The 17,134-nt window shown below is 39.2% G+C and overlaps 1 protein-coding gene and 1 long non-coding RNA gene across 4 annotated transcripts in view; both read left to right on the forward strand.

Annotated features, from left to right (window-relative positions):
- The window catches only part of Adarb2 (adenosine deaminase RNA specific B2 (inactive)), a 532,727-nt gene that overhangs the window by 54,567 nt on the left and 461,026 nt on the right, over window positions 1-17,134 (forward strand). The window lies entirely within an intron of this gene.
- LOC116082057 lies at window positions 479-17,039 on the forward strand. 2 transcript variants are annotated; one of them, XR_004115148.1, is made up of 6 exons: window positions 479-4,351; window positions 5,140-5,275; window positions 6,562-6,667; window positions 11,016-11,273; window positions 14,499-14,574; window positions 16,638-17,039. It is a non-coding gene; the product is annotated as an uncharacterized LOC116082057 (long non-coding RNA). The 2 variants fall into 2 exon arrangements; XR_004115147.1 differs by lacking the exon at window positions 16,638-17,039 and having other exon boundaries at window positions 480-4,351; window positions 14,499-14,635.

The following is a 17,134-nucleotide window of genomic DNA, read 5'->3' on the forward strand; positions in this document are numbered from 1 at the left end:
GAGAGAGAGAGAGAGAGAGAATGTGGGTAAGTATGCATGGACATACATGAGTTTATGTGCCTCTATCACCATAGAGGTGGGCCACCTCAGATGTCATTCCTTAGGTGCGGTCAACATTTGTTTTTGAGCTAGGGTCTTTCACTAAGCCAGAGAGTCCCAGGGGTCCACCTGTCTCTCCCTCCTCAGTGCTGAAATTGCATGCATGCCTCACCAAACCTAGCCTTTATTTCTGAGTTCTGTAGGTTGAAATCAAACCTTCATGCTTACATGGCATAAAACTATCTACTCAGCTCTCCAATTTGCTTCTTGTAAAATAGACTTTGTGAAGATGGTTTTTTGCCTCTTTTATATACTTGGTGTGCAGATTAGTGGGCAGGATGTGACCTTCAGGGCTGATCTTTCCCAAGGAAATGTATCATAGCTTGATCTGGAAGCTAGAAATAAAAACCAGCCTGCACTCCTTAACCTTTTCAACCACAACATGAGCAAAGGGCCTGGTACAAATAACTTGAGGTTTGAGGCTAACCATTTGTGTATAGTTTATCAAATCAAGAGTGACAAATTCCTTGTGTGATTGTCCTTACTGTTGGCTTCTGACTTTTAACCTCAAGCAAGCTCAAAAGTGATACAGCCAACATTACTTAAGTCCGAGAGGCATCACATCCTTCAGAATGCTAACTGAAGAGGCCTCGGGAACCAAAGGCAACTACAGCAAAGGCGTACCATCAGCCGAATGAAACGCAGCACAAAAGTTGCTTTAAGCTAGACTCTCAAGACTCACAACATTGAAGCTGCTAGACCTACTGGGCTTGCCCATGTTCCAACGTGGGGGTGAGGGGGTTCAAAACAATGGATGTTTCAAAGAATCATTTTGTTCTGAAGTAGAGAGAGGGAAATGTTATGAAAAGCACTTCCAGCATAAAGATGGTTTCTGGGCGATGGGCCAATGCAGTCCCTCCCAGGTGCCTGCTCTCATTCCTCACATCCAGTATTCTACTGCAGAGGCTAACACTTAGGCTACAGAACTTTGCTCAAACAATAAGCATACATTTGTTTTTGCTTAATCTTGCACACCTATAAAACATATTTATTATTCAAAATAATACTGGGTATTATAATACAGGATAAATGAGTACTCTTGGTACTAATTCCTTACATTCTCACAATGACCCATTTTATGAAACAGATGAGCTGTGGTTTGCATTTCTCCACAGACTTGTGTTTTGAACACTGTGTCCATTATTTTGAACACTATAGAGATGTTAGAAGGTAGGACTAGGCCAGTAGACAGAGGTCACCATGAATAAATCTTTGAAGTCAGTACCTGCCTGTGGTTCATAATTGCACAGTAGGTCCTGTCCATCATTATGTGAACAAGCCTCTTGCACATGTGGCCACTACAATGGACAGACTTTCTCTGGCTATCCTAGCTTTTAGGCCATGATGGACTGAAATTTCTGAGCCCTGTGTCAATAGGTAGTGGAGAGCCACCCACCTCAGGAAGAGGGTTTGAAGGTCCTAATCATACCATATCCACTTCTTTCCATTAACCAGGCAGCTTCACTACATGGCATCTCTTCTCCCATGGATCCTACATCTCTTAGGTTTCCTGTGAAATATTTGGTCACAGTGACAAGAAAGTGTCCAATATAAGATACTATTACATTTATTTTGTAAATGGGTAAAGAAAGGCTCAGAGAAGCTAAACAACTCACCTTCAATGGATACCATCCCAAAACTAATTGAGCCAGGGCACATTTAAATTGCCTTTTCTAAAACATATTTGAAAACATAGCACTACCTTGCATACAACTGATGCTCACTAAGAAGTAGGTATACTGCTCAATTTGGGCTCAGCCCTTATTTTTCATCATCAAGGTATATTCAATGTGTCAGAGGACCTGGAAAGTTCTCTTAACCATCCATATGGGTCATCCATGTTTATCATGTTTATTCTTAGTGTTTCATGCTTTCGTGGTGTCATGTGTTCTCCTGAGGTCAATCAATATGTGAGTCACAGTCTGCTTTTAGTTATGTGTAAGCTGGTGATGGCTCAGTGGGTAAGGGCACTTGCTGTGTGGGAATGTGAGTTTGGTTCCCAGAACCCACATGGGAGAAAGAAGACACCAGCTACCCAAAGTTGCCTCTGACTTCCACATGTGCCATGATGTGCAGACACATGTACACACAACAAATAAATATAATAAAAATTTGTAATGGTTCTATAAGTTTTTATTGGATAAATCTTGTTTCAAAACTTATATATGCATATGGTACATTCTATGCATGTACTCCCTCCCACTTTTTAATCCCTCCCACCCTTAGCATATTTTCTGCCTCCCTACCATTCCCTTTCCCATACCAGGACTTATCATTTTATTTTATGACTCATTGATTTTTATCTGGGACTGTCTTTGTAGCTGTGGGTTTAGAACTATTCACAAGACTGGGACCCTGGTGGATTCACTATTAGGTACACAGCTGCAGACAATGATTGGCCCCTCCCAAGGATCCATAAGTATATAGAAGTTTGTCATGGAGAGTGGTAGGACCCCATGAACCCCTCCCTTTGCCATGGCTGGCTCTTCAAATGCCACTTTTGTTCAGTCCTGTGGGGCAGTGGCAGCTGCTATGAAATCCCATTTGTGATGGCTGTGTCAACTTGAAGACGCCATCTTGATCCCTTCTACCTGGCTTCTGTTAGGTTATTTCTAGAGTATTCTAAGTATTAAGTGACTTGTTCTGTGTGTCTGAAACTACAATGGGAAAGATAAGGAAGTAAGTTTGAAATGTCCATCATGTAATACTTTCTCTTGTTTTAATAAGTTGTTTTTACTAGTTATTTTCAACAAGAAAAACAACTGGTATATTCTATGTCTCAGCCACTGATACTAAGTTCTCTACTTACAAAATAACTTAAGATGCTTGTGGATGTGTACAGAAAGGAGACACTTGTTTACATTAAAAGGATATTCATATATGTATGTGTGTTTAAAATTTTTACTTTGTTATTATAATAACATTTATGTTTTGAGAATTAGATCTGGATTTTTTTTTTTTTTACAGAAGTCAAGATTGTAGACTTTTTAAGTAATCCATCAGATTTCAGATCAGCATTGTGAGCCCTAGCAGGGGATATCCTGAGGAGGTGCTGAGATGAAGTGTGCTTGATCCAGTGATGTTAGTTTGAGACAGAATCAAACACTGTCACTCATTCTCACTCTGACCTGTTAGTAGCTCTTAAAATCCAAAGCTGCTAACATTCATGAACAGGGAATGAAGTCTTGGATTAACAATGCATTTTTACCTCAGCTGATTCATAAAGAGCACTCAGTAATTACGTCACATTTCTAGTTCTTAGTCATTTGCAATTGTTGTTGTTTTATTTTGTTTTCCTTTTAAGTGATTTGTCTTTGACTTATTCATTTCCTCTAGAAAGGAAGAGGTGGAAGTTTCTAAATATGTACTAGGCGGGAGGAGGAAAAGCATACACCATTGAGAATAATTTGAGTTATACCAAGGGAAGAGATAATGGCTGTGAGGAGAAATTCAAGCAACATGCATACAAGCTCTTAGAGACACGTCCTCCTTTCAAGCAAGGTTTGATATTCCTATACCTACTCCAAGACATGTCCTTAATTTAATTCTAGGTTGCCAATAGCATTTATGCAATCAATAGCATTCACTCAAGAGATATTAATTACAAACCATGCACCATTCAGGATTAAGACTAACTGTAAAAGACTTTTATCCAAAAAGAGAAGAAAATGGGGAGTTCTCAATGAGAGAAATGTTAATTTCCTGTTCACCTAACACATCACAGCCCTTGGGGGACTCTATAATTTGAGATAGAAACCCTACCCCTGTCATCCTGTGGAACTAACACCAATACTTAACTTCTATTGTCTACACTACATTTCCCATTCTAAGAATGCTAAAGCAATAAGGAGTGAAGATTCTGGAGCCTCAATGTCATCCTTGGAAACTCACCTTTGGAACCCATCACTGTTCATTCTAACATACACAAAGTCAGGAAGTTCTAGCTAAAGAAAGATGTTGCCTTAGCTATGCACATGAAGACACTAAAACAAGAGACATTAGACGTAGGGCTGGTAATTCTCTGCCTTATCTATCCCATGCTGCCTTTCATGGGGTGTTCTAAATCTTGACTTCAAGGAATCTTACGTTATCAAGAGCACATGAGCAGATAACAAATATGTTGCTGAGCAAGTGTTCTAACATAGGTTTCAGTATACTGCTTATGTGATGTTCCCTGAGAAAATGTCTGTTTGCTACAGATGAGGCACCAGGACAGAACATGGAAATGACCCAAGGAAGTCAACGATAATCAGTGAGTTTTAGAAGTAAGGCTGCCTCAGTGGTAGTGGCAGCATACAAAGTCCCTTACCAGCTTGAGAAATGATTCATGAACACCACACCCTTAAATCCCCATAGCAAATTCACAGGAGGCTCTGGAGCCTCCTCTCCTCCCTCAGCAACTGCTTACTACATACATAACTCTAAGAAGGGACCTTGTGAACCTTGTAACTTTCTGAACTTTCTGAGATCTGTAAATTTCCTGGCCCTCCCTCCCTTCCTCCAGGAGGGACTTATCTATTGAGGAGGACTAGTAATATAATTTCTTCAAGTGAAATCCAAAGACAGGTTGGATTTATAGCTGCATATACTCACATTCTGAATTTGTAGGTTTGTTTCAGCACCTTGATGTTACAGAACATATTTGTGGCAGAATGGCCGCACACACCTCAGATTGGCAAAAAGCTATGGAGTATCTCTTCTGGTCAGAGCACTAGATACAAGGGAACAGTACCACAATTTTAGAAGCTAGACTTTTATTTCAGTAAAAAAAAAAATGCAATAAACACCTAACTTCATGATTTGATAGCATTTGCCATGTGGCAGGTAGACTCTAGAAAAAGTCTTGTTTGATGCTGTTCAGATGAGCTCAGTCTGTTTTATACTTTTTCAGTATTGTGAGTTCTATTACTGAGCCTGTGGGTGAGGCCACAAAGTGTGTTGTTGGGAGGATGAAAGCAGGTACTACCACCACCCGTGGCTCATTTTATATAGTGCCAAGTTGTGCAGATTGGACCAATATTGTCCATTTTATAAACAAAGGAAAATACTGGAGTATGTGTGTCTACAATCTCATAAATTGTGATGAGAAACCTAGAAGATATAAAAGTTCTATGGAGGAAAAAAAAAACAGAGCCCAGACTTCTAGAAGACTCCTGCATGTGGGTGAGAAAGACAGGTAAGACAGGATTGGCACAAGCAGACAACTATGCTTCTCTGGAATCCTCATTGTCCCAGAAACAGGCTGTCACTTGGCAGGGAAGGAAAAAGAGGGGATATGAGAACAGACAGCAAACCTAGAAAATTATGTTTGAAAAGTGGGTGGATGACAGGAAGATGGAATTACCTGCATTTGACCTTTCTTTTTCTTTCCATATAAAGAATTTGAAATTCCATTTAAAAATCAAAATAAGAAAAAGGCTTTAGGTGTGTAGCTGACTCACTCAATAGACGGGTAATAAATGCAATTCACATTTATCTGTGACACTGACTTCGTGCCTCCTCCGCCCCTTCCAGGCGTCTGAGCTTCCCATTGTCTGAAATTGTTTCTTGTCATGGTGCCTGCACAGACATCCTAATCACCTGCTTGTAATCACTCTATATAGAATCACACAGGGTGCCGACAAGAGTCAAGAACAGAATAGGCAATCCAGGAAACCTGAATTCTGGCCCCACATCTATGTTAGGGTCTATAACCTTTTTATTAAATACCAGACCTTCTGCGCCTGTATCCCAAAGTTACAGGGAAAGTAACTGGACCTTATAAAGTATTGCACTTCAAGTGTCCCCTGGTACCAAGGAGATTTCAGTGGGTAAATTAGGCCAGATGTCATTCAACAGAACTGGAAGAGACTGGGGAACCATGGACAGTGCTGGCTAGTGGTCAGTGTCTGTTGAATGAAAGATGATGCAGACCACAGGAAGCCATAATATAAGCCAATGGTACCAACTGCATCACTGCCTATACAGCAAAGCCTTTGCTATGTGCAGTCATCAGGGCTTCATGGGTAGGGGGTGATGTTTTGAACATTCTAGTGATCTAAGAGATTTAAATGTCCTTCTTTACCTATATTTTAAAAGTATATGGACCTTATAAAACTATCCTTTCCTTGAAAGACAGCTTATCATTGTGGAAATCAGCTATAATAATATGCAGTGGAAAGTCTACATGGGGCCTCTTAGATCTGAGGAGGTATATGTCGTTAAGTTACAGCACTGGATTGCTACTTGCTATTGGACTTCTTGTCATTGCATCGCCTCTGCTGTCAGCCATGTTTCCTCACTGTCAGGAAGCCTATTAGCCCTTGCTGCTAATTAGCTGATGACAAAAGTATAAAAAGTTTGTAAACCAAGAATGTTGGTGTTTAGATGTTCACTTAAAGCATTGGTAGATTGGTGCTTTCCACTGAACTAGCAGCATTCAGCAAGTGCTAAAGATTCAAGCTGTTTATTTTGACCCTTCAGATGCCCTGACTACATCACATCTGGAAAAGCAAGATTATCACAGAGCTGGACTCTAATATACTACCAAATATACAAAAATGAAAAAACTAAGGAGTTGATTAAATGGGTAAGAAGCACTATATTCACACAATTGTAACACTAGCAACTGAGCCCAACTCTAATACCTCAAAGGATGAGGTAATGAAGTAGATGGGAATCTCTAGGAGGATCTAGTTGGCATCTACACCTCTAGGTAAGGATGAAGTCTCAGCAGGAGTCTGGCTAAAATGGGCCAATAACAATGACTTTGCAGAGGGACTTTTTAAAGGACCTCACTGTTGGCCAAGGACACAGACAGACAGACAGACAGACAGACAGACAGGCCGATACAAACACACACACAGAGAGAAAGAGAGAGAGAGAGAGAGAGAGAGAGAGAGAGAGAGGTTTTGTGCCTCCGTATGCTTGTGTGTGTGCTTGCACATGCATGCATGCATGCTTACACAGTGGGGTAAGCTTGAAAGTTGGCTTTTGTAAAGCTCAAGAGCATATTAACATAAATGAAAAACCAGAATTTTATTATTAAATTCAGAAATCACTAGGGATAGCCCAGAAAAGCCTCTAATTTGGGCCCTTATAGGACAATTGAACGGCACTTTTCTTGTTTATCTAGGGGTTTGCAACAAATAATTTAGGACCTTTTTGAAGCCTAAGTGTGGGCTCCTCAAACCGCCAAGTGTTCTCCAATTATAGTAAACATCCCTCTGCATATTCAGCTGTGAACACAAGGCTTGCTCGGTCCCACTGGAGATCAGGAAATTGCTCAGTTCACTTGTTTTCTATCAATTGCAGTTTATGAATGTGTGGTTTATTCTCCCGGAGCTCTCTCTCTGGTTTTATTTACAAAATGAAAATGTTTTTATTAGCAAAGTTCTTTATAAAGAAACCCATTTGTGATTTGCTGCAGTTTTGCTTATATGTTGTATGGGCTCAACTTAAACACATGAAATCTGAGTGTCTTTGGAGCCCTTAAAACATAGCTAAGTACAATACTTGCGTATTTTATAACCATCATAAAACATGTGCCTTAGGCTTGATAACCGAAGAAAAGAGTCAGAGAGACCATAGATACGAGCTTGTAGTATCTGACTAATATTCTGTGATGCTTACTATAAAATTTGGGTTGTTATCCTGAACATTCCAAGAAGACAAGACCATTAAATTATGATTTCAAATTAAAATCTACTTGGGAGCATCTATTCAAATAATTTCCCAAATATATTTATAAATGCAAAAGGGATTTTTTAAGACTACTGATAATGCAGATGTTAATTTCATAATAATACCCGAAAATAGCTCTAAGTTTGTAGCAGACTAAATTAGGAGTCATTTCAGAATCTCTACAAATTCTGAAAGTATACACAAAGGTCTTGGCCAGCAGTTCCTACTTAGTACTTTAACAACCAAGATATAAAAACCTCAGTCAGTGTCCTTGGTTGAACATAGTGTCAGAAAATTCAACTGTTTGTCTAATCTGGCTGCTTTAAATATTAGACATGCTGAAGTCACAAGTTGTTTTTCTTTTTCATGCTTAATTGACATGAATAATTATACATAGATTATGCACATAGTGAAATAATTTGATACACGAGTGTGTAAATATGCAAAGTAAATACCAAATCAGAGTGCTATCATTCCTGTCTAGTTAAACATATCATGTTTTCATACTGGGGAATTTGAAAGTCCTCTCTGCTACAATACCCAATCAATTGTTATATAGTCATACTCTAGAATATTAGAATTAATCATTCCAGCCTGACTCTATGTTGGAGCCATTACCTGACTTCTTGACACCCATTTTCTCTCCTCTTCTTAGCCTCCAGTAACCTCCATTCTCCTCTAAATCCTTTTGAAGTGGACATTTTTATCTTGTCCATGATCAGTATAGCATGTAGCATTCGCCTTTCTATGTCTGGCTTACTTTAACTAATACAATGCTCTTTAACCCCAACATGATGCTAAAAAATTGGATTTTATTATTTTTATACCCGGATGATGTTCCATTATGTAAAAGTACCATTTTTCCTATCCATTTCTCCATAGATGAATATTATAGTTGGCTTATATCTTGCCTGTTGTGAATAAAACTGAAGAACACACTGGAGCACAGATCTCGTTTATACATCAATTTATTTCCCTTTGCTTATGGACCCACAGTTGGGATAGCAAGATCATACAATGACTTTATCTAGTTACTGATTAATTAATTGTCTTTCACAGTTGCTATACCTATCTGTACCCTACCAACAGTGTAAGAGCATTCTCCTCCTTTCAGCAATCTAGTATTCATACTTGTCTTTTTCTTATACTAGGACTTCTGACTATTCAGAATGTTTTAAGTTTATCAATAGATTACATCTTTATAGATTGGTGCATTTCCAATGCTTAGAAGCTTTTCTGATACAAGAAAAAGCAACAGAGCAGGATTGCAATATGCATTTCAGGAAACTTGTTTGTAGCCCACCGGAAATTGCCCTCATAATGGAAGGCACAGACTCCACTATGGGAGACTGCTAGATATGCATGATAGGAAAGACTATAAGAAGCTGTGGAAGAAATGAAATGGTGTTCATGTTGTTTTTCATAATGAAAAAAATATTCACCATCCTCCAAAGAGAAATGCAATTTGTGGAATGCAAACTAGACCTGTCGCTCAGTTCAGATCTGGGCAGTCACAAGAGTCACTCAAGAGCAGAGTATAAAAAAATAGAGCCAACAGAGGCTATTTCTGCAGATACTAACTTGAGATAGAGCTGTGGCTAGGAAAAGGGTGATTGACTGAAAAGGCTCTGTCTACACTATTCTGATAAATGGGCAAGTTGGGGAAGAAAGGTCTTGCATTCAGAGGACAGGTCCTCTAGCCTTCTCTTGTGTTTTCTCTGTTCTTTCTCTTTTCTACTCTGCCCTAAATCACCTGGCATGTCTCCATACTAAATTGCTATTCAATAAGTATGGCTACTTCTACATGTCATTCTTGGGTCCTACATAGTTAGAGGTTAAGTGGCCTCTCATCTACACTTGCTTTATATCCTTAAAGATCTACCCTACCCAGCCCTGATATGTCCTGGAACAATCCCATGGAGTTGTGGTTTATCCTTCTCTTTCCTTCCACTTAAGCTCTGAGTTCTTAAATACCTGACTGACAACCTCAGGTTGTAACCTTTGGTGTCCGTGTCTTTTCTGTGTTCCAAAGTTCTCTCACACCTTAGTCCCGAGTCTGGATGTTGTACAGTGGGGAACTTCTATAAATCACAGAAATCTTTCAGATTCCAACCCTGCTTCTCCGATAATTCTTCTCTGGCAACCAAAGCCCCACACAGAAAGAATCCTTTCCAAGAACCTCCCCAGAGAAATCCCATCCATCTCTCTGTCACACAAACCCCACACCCACTGCATATGCTCCCGAATACCTACTTCTGATCCTGAACAGAAAGGAGTTAATTTCTCAGTAGTGTTTCCTAGCTGCTGACATTTTTCTCTCATTGTCAGTGATCACTTGCTGCCATGGGGTAGACTTGAAAGAGCCCTGGATTGGAGCCAAACAGCCAGGTGCTGCCATTAACCCATCCACCATCTAAGTGAGGCATTGGGCCAAAGGATCAGATCTCTTGAGCTGCAGGTGGTATATGTGCAACAGCAAGCACTTCACCAGATGATCTCTCCAAATCTGCCCAGCTATCTTGTGTTAGGAGCAGTACAAATGTGCCTTATACCCTAGACTTAAAGCACTCCCCATACATCTGCCTCAACCTCTGTCCCTAAAACCCCTCTTCATGACAAAGCATAAGTCTGCAGACAATCCCCACTTGACATGCCTTTTGAATTAACCGGAAATGGCCATGCAGGTTTTATATTAACTGTTATGCAAAGCTTTAAATATTAAAGAAAGATCTAGGGCAATAAGCAAAGGAGCCATGGGAAATAAGCAAAATTAAAGATGGTGAAGTTGGAAGTTAGCAATGACCTAAGCTTCTTTGTTCCTTCATCCTGTTTCTTAATTATAGCTCGACCACATCCTGTAGGAAAAGAGGAACTCCCAAGAGGAGTTGTAACTCAGTGACTTCACTGATAAAATAGTCTTTCTATATTTCTCTGGTCAAGGATCTCTGTGGTAGCTTGGAATTCCATGATTGTTTTCTGTTAGGGTTTTGTGGGTTCCCATTGTGATCCCTTCTCTGTGTTTCTTCACCCAGCTCATTCTAAGAAAACCACCAGCATCCTTAGTAAGGCATAGAACAACCTTTGACGGTGCTTGAGAAGGCATTTTGGAACATAAGGGATGATAAAAAGAGATCTGGTTAGGAGGGATACAGGCTTCTGAGTCAGCCAGATTTGAGCCTCCACACCTGCTATTTGCTGATGGGAATCTTTGGGAAATTACTTAACTTTCTGTGCGTTCATTTTCTTATCACCAGGAGAGAGAAAATAGCAGCCACCTAGCAAAGCATGGAGATGATTAAATGAGATGAAGATTATCAACCTCCCCAGCCCATGGCATGCACAGAAGGACCAGTGACTTCTTTAACTCATCAATGTGACATTAGTAAAATTAATTTTCTAGACTATGGGCTACTTCCCCCAAAGGATTCCTTGATTGCAGCATCATGCAAGGTTTTAGGTCTGGTTTATTCAAACTCGTCACACTTGAAAATAATCAAGATGTTTTTCGACTAGTAAGTGAATAAAATATAGTATAACTCAATGGGATATTATTCAACTCTAAAAAATAAATGAACCTGTAAAATTGCATTGAACGAAATTTAAACGCCCAATATTAAGTTAAAGAGGCTAATATGGAAGGAAATTCTATGTAATATGTAGTTTTGACTGTATGCCATCCTAGGCTGTCAATACTATTGAAGCATTAAGTAAAAATGATAAGGCATTCTCTGGGGCTTTGTAGTCTAAGGCTGAAAAGTTCACAAAACAGAGGTTGTTTTAGGACAGTAAAACTTTTTTTTTAATTACTGTGATAACTGTTACACATTTTTAACACCTCACAACTATTATGACCAAGTGAGTGAACAAGGTGAAGTTAGGTTAATCATACTGTTTCCGTATGGCTTCACCATCTACAAGAGATATATCGCATTGATACAAGCTGTTAATAATCAGATAAAATGTGTACAAGAAGAAAGAGCCTTGAATGAAAGTCTATGCTGTCCACTCAATATTTCTGTTAACAGAAAACTGCTCTTAAATGTTCTGTTCATTTACAATTACTTTAATCACACTGCAGATGCTGCTCAGTGTTTTAAGCACTCACTGAGCAGTCAGTCATGAGGCCCTGGGTTTGAACCCATAGAACCTATGAAAAAGGCAGGGTCATCTATGTCTATAATCCAGTATCCCTACGGGGAAATGGATTCAGAGACAGGAGGAAGAATCCCTGAAGGCTCACAGGCCACCTAGCACCTATACACTAGTAGGAAACAAAGAGGAGAGCCTGTCTCAAATACTTTTAAGGTGAAGAGCAATATCCAAGATTGTCTACTGACCTCTACATATATGCCACATATAAACAAACCTAGATACAATGTGCACAAGATTAAATGTATTTTATTATTTGCTAAAATGATATATTAAACAATTTTATTTTTAAATACTGATGGTGACACTTAGGAGTTGCATGCATGCCAAATTAATTTCAGCTAGGCTTCAGCACATGTATGGATAAGATAGTTACTCCCAGCACATCCTGGTTTACACTGTCTGATTAATGAGCAATTCTCCAGGACCATATTCTGCTATTTTGCTGATGCTCACAGTCTTTATGTATATAGATGCCTGGGAAGTATATAAAAAGAGCACGGACAGCATGAGTCCCACTTTCAAAGCAAACCAGGGTGGTGTTAGGTTCACGTCTTTGAGACCGTAGAACTGATACCTCATTTTCTTTTGGTTAGGCAAGGGTTGTCTAAGAGAATCTCTATTACTGCCCCAAGGCTGTCTTAACTATAGTGAGTTATTTTCCTGCTTACAGTGCCTCTGACCTTCAAGAGACAAAGGTCCATGCACGATGTTAAAGGTGATTAGATTATTCCTGATTACCAAGGGAACCTCCCTGTTTCAGGAGAAACCTAATGTATTTACAAAGTCCTTTTGATCAGGTTACATAATCAAGTCCATGGGACTAGGCTGTGAATTCAAAAGGGGATGGATCCTTCCATTTACTACTCATGTGCTGGGTCAAACCACTCTAATGTGAGCTTTATTTGTTAAAGCCTCTACTTACCCTCCAATGGCCTATGGTCTGATGGAAGTACAGAAAAGATCTTAGAGCAGTGGTTCTCAACCTTCCAAATGCTGTTATCATTTTAATACATTTCCTCATGTTTTAGAGACTACCAATCATAAAACAATTTTTGTTACTACTTCATAACTATAATTTTACTACTCTTATGAATCATAATATAAATATATGTGTTTTCCAATGGTCTTTAATGACCCCTGTGAAACTGTTGTTTGACCCCAAAGAGGTCAATACCCATTGGTTGAGAACCATCTTAAGAGTATGAGCTTTAAGTTCTTATCTTTTCTCTGTCATATTTTGCCTGGGAGACTAAGAGGAATTTTGTGAATATGGTATCTTAAGTACCAATAAGGATAGAATGAATATTTGACGTATTATTTTGAAAGTTGACTGCAGGCATGTTCTAGTTGGTACATATTTATTCTATGATAATAGACTGTGAATCATTGAGATGTTAGCTTTGTGCCCACTACTTAGCCTGCAACCTCCTTTCTACACTTTTCCTAACCTTGCTGTACTCCCTAGTTTTGCTAGGAGTCATTCTCTACTACAATTTCCAAATAAGTACATACGTACATGCATTATTCACCCCTTTATTTTCTTTACTCCAACCTGTCTTCTCTCTTATATACTCCATTACTCCCATTCAAATTTGTGTGTGTGTGTGTGTGTGTGTGTGTGTGTGTGTGTCTTGATCAGTCCCTCTAATGTTACTTGTATATGTTTTCTGGGCTGACAATTTGGTATAGGATAAACAACTGCTGTGTTCTTCCCTGGGGAAGATTATCTCTCCTGCTCTCAGCATGCTTTACTTGCCTGTAGTTCTTTGCCTCTTCAAATTGATGAGGACAAAACCTTCCTTGTTCTTTCTTGCCTGTAAAGAGATGAGGTAAGTACATTTCAGGATGAGAATGAAAGATGATTTATAGCACATAGCTGCCTGTTATGGTGGAAACATGGAAATCCATACCACCTATAGATATGAAGAAGAAACATGGGCCTGATGGTAACTCAGATAAAGTGACTCGATCCTTGAAGGATGGAAAGGCTAGATATGTAGTGTCATCTCACAGAGAGTTAGGAAACAACTATAGCAGGTTGAAGCCAGACAGGCATTTCCACATACCCTGTACCTCCTCTCACTGGTCTTTCTATACTCCTGAACATCTGAAAAATTAGGTTCCAATGGTGGATCTGGGACCAAGTGGGGTAATCATGAGAGAAGTCATCCTGCTTCTGGAATATCCAGCTGCTCACCCTTACATGTGATAAAGTAAAAGCCAAGGTTCTAATGACCCCTGCACAAGCGTTCCCCACCAGGACTTAAACCCGTCATCACAAATGGCTGACATCCCCTTTAAAATTAACTTGATGTGTTATTCTCACTAGCTTGAAAACTACTCAGAGATAAGACCTTTGTAACTGCCTTTGCTTAACTCTTCTGAATATAATTTCTGACATGAAATAAAAAAAAATGAGTTATGTTTTTAATGCCTCAAAACTAAAACTAGACAACTGCAGTGCTTGTTAACAAATTGATAATAATTTACCTGTGACTGCTGCTTCAGTCAATGCTTTATGTCTGTTCTCAAAAGAACCAGGAAGGAGATGGCGAATAATGTACAGTATCCTCTTCTCTCCACAGGTCCTAATGGGTTGCTAGTGAAGAAGAAATTAGCTAGGAGAGTCCTATTCTCAGAAGCTCACAAGACACAAAAGAAGTAAACTTGTATAAATTGGGAAATGATCCTACTTAATATAATCTAATGCACTGGCAAAGCATTTGCTGTAATAATTGTAGACTTTCTGTGTGGTGAATGACACGTGGACTAGAATTTTGTGTTTTAGAAACTCACGTCTGTACAAACTTTCTCACCTGACAGTATCTAGCAGGTTTGGGGAATTTAGACTAAGGTGACCAAGTAATAGGCCTTTGGGCTTCAGGATTCTTTCAGGGAGAAGCAATTTCACACTTTTACTACCTAATTTATATGTATATTTCATTCTGGTATTTGTATTTTCTCTATTTTTTTTAAATAGTGTGAACCACTAAATGATTTTCTTTAGTGGAATTATACAGGGTCTTGTATGCTGTCTGTGGGACTGGTACGTGTTTGTGTTTTGTTTCTACTCTAAAACAGGATGGGAATTAGATAAGCAAAGAGACCCTGGGGCAAGCCAATAACGATGGTCATTACCATTTATTAAGCAGGTGTTGAGTGAATTGGTCTTTTTATCGTAATGCAGATTTACAGTGCAATAGGCAATCCATTTCTCAATTCAGTGTACTGCTGCTGATAAATTAACAGATGTCGATTGATTTTTTCCCCCTCCAGTCCCCTGTTTACACCTGACAGGCCATACTTTATAGCTGAACAGTTATTTGAAGTTATAAACATTATAATTAGCAATTTTTTAATTAGGCTGACAATTAACAGGAGATTTGCAAAGCTGCTAATTTGACATGTCATACTCTCTGTAGTGTTTATGTTAACCACAACTTGAGTGAATTCACTTGAACAGAACCACAGTGTCTGGTTAAAAAAAAAAATCTGAGTCTCAGAAGGACCTTTCTCTTCACTTGGCTAATATCACATCCTGGCACTTTTGACAGAGAAGCAGAACTTCTGTGAGATTTCCCAGGATGATAACATTGACAGCCAGATCTGAAACAATAGAACCCTACACAAAGGGAATATCACAAAGTCCATAACATGAAAGCCATCCCCATCCACTGCATTGGAGATGCAAAGTCAAAGTCCTACCCACCTCAGGAAGTTTAGTGGCTGTGCTCAGGACCAAGGATTCTACCAGAAGCAAAGATGATCCTAGACCTCATGGCCAAGGGCTCCTCCGATATGATCCACCTACTTATTGTGTGACATTTTGTTGAGAGATGTAAACAAATGTCATTTTTGTCCCCAGATCAGGATCCAGTGAAACTAAAGTAAAAATTCTATCAATGTCCAACATGAAGAATGAATGAGCTTACAAGGGGAATATCTTACAGGAGAATGGGTGACTCAAATGCATCCGTCCCACCAAAAACCCACCCTGGCATGAGTTTCAGACAGATCAATGGGTCAGAGAGAGAATCTCTTCTCAGAAGCAGAACTTACTGCTTATATACCTTTGAATGAGGAAGGGGTGGAATTTACAAATTTTGAAAATTGCAGGGATGACACCACCCACTACTTGGGAAAATGTCTTACAGCTGGATCTCATGGAGGCATTTCCTCAAGGGAGGCTCCTTTCTCTGTGATAACTCCAGCTTGTATCAAGTTAACACCCCCAATACAAATTTTATTGGAAACAATTAATGTCTAAGTTCTTATAAAGTATAAACATAACAAAAAATCCTTCTGATCCCACCAAGAGAAGTCAATTAACAACCACAATTGTAACTATGAACCAGAGCATGCAGACCTTGGTTATAGGGCATGCTAACCATGATTTGTTGCCAAAGTCAGTTCTGCCCATTAGGGAGATTTTAAACAAAAAGGCATTATCCAGCCTTCAATTATATTATTTTTCATTTCACCCTCCTAATGTGGCATTTCATCTTCTCTCTAGAATCAGTTGAAATGCTAAATTTGGCCTAAAGAATAGAATGTTTGGAAACAGAGAAGCTGTGGGCACTCCTTCACTATGACCATTAGGCACACAAGACAGTTGTAGAGTTGTTATATTATGATAAATGGTTAATCAATAGCAAATTAGTTATAATTAAGTATGCATTGCAGAGGTGTTCTCAGACTACTAATTAAGACTGTTTACTCCGAAGGGACCCAATGAGCCTTGAGAAAATGAAAGCCGGAAGCCCATCTGAAGATCTTCTAGAAAACACTTTTCCATACTCTATATCTGCCTCATCTACACAGACCAGACCATGGGGTTTCAAAGAGGTCATCATCTTCCATACCATTGTGCTATACATTCCTTTAAGCAGCCCTCAGTTAGTCTATCATTTGTCTTTCGGGACAGTGGATGCTTGTGTGTTCAGTAGCCCCACAAAGAAGCACAAGAAAAAAGCTTCAATCTGCAGACTCCAACTTCTCCCCTCCTCTCTGCCTTTCCCTGAATTCCTTGAGAACTAAAGATTCCCTCTGGCCTCTGTCATATTCCTCAGTTATTATAGTTGTATGGAACAGAATGCCATAAATAAATGAAGAATAAATGAAGAAAACAGAAACACTATCATTTCAGCTACCACGGCCTTAACAACAGTTCAACAAAACTTCAATGTTTCATTGTTCATGCTTAGACTAGATCAGTGTGGTC

The sequence above is a fragment of the Mastomys coucha genome, unplaced genomic scaffold (assembly GCF_008632895.1).
Source record: "Mastomys coucha isolate ucsf_1 unplaced genomic scaffold, UCSF_Mcou_1 pScaffold7, whole genome shotgun sequence".
Classification (NCBI taxonomy): Eukaryota; Metazoa; Chordata; class Mammalia; order Rodentia; family Muridae; genus Mastomys; species Mastomys coucha.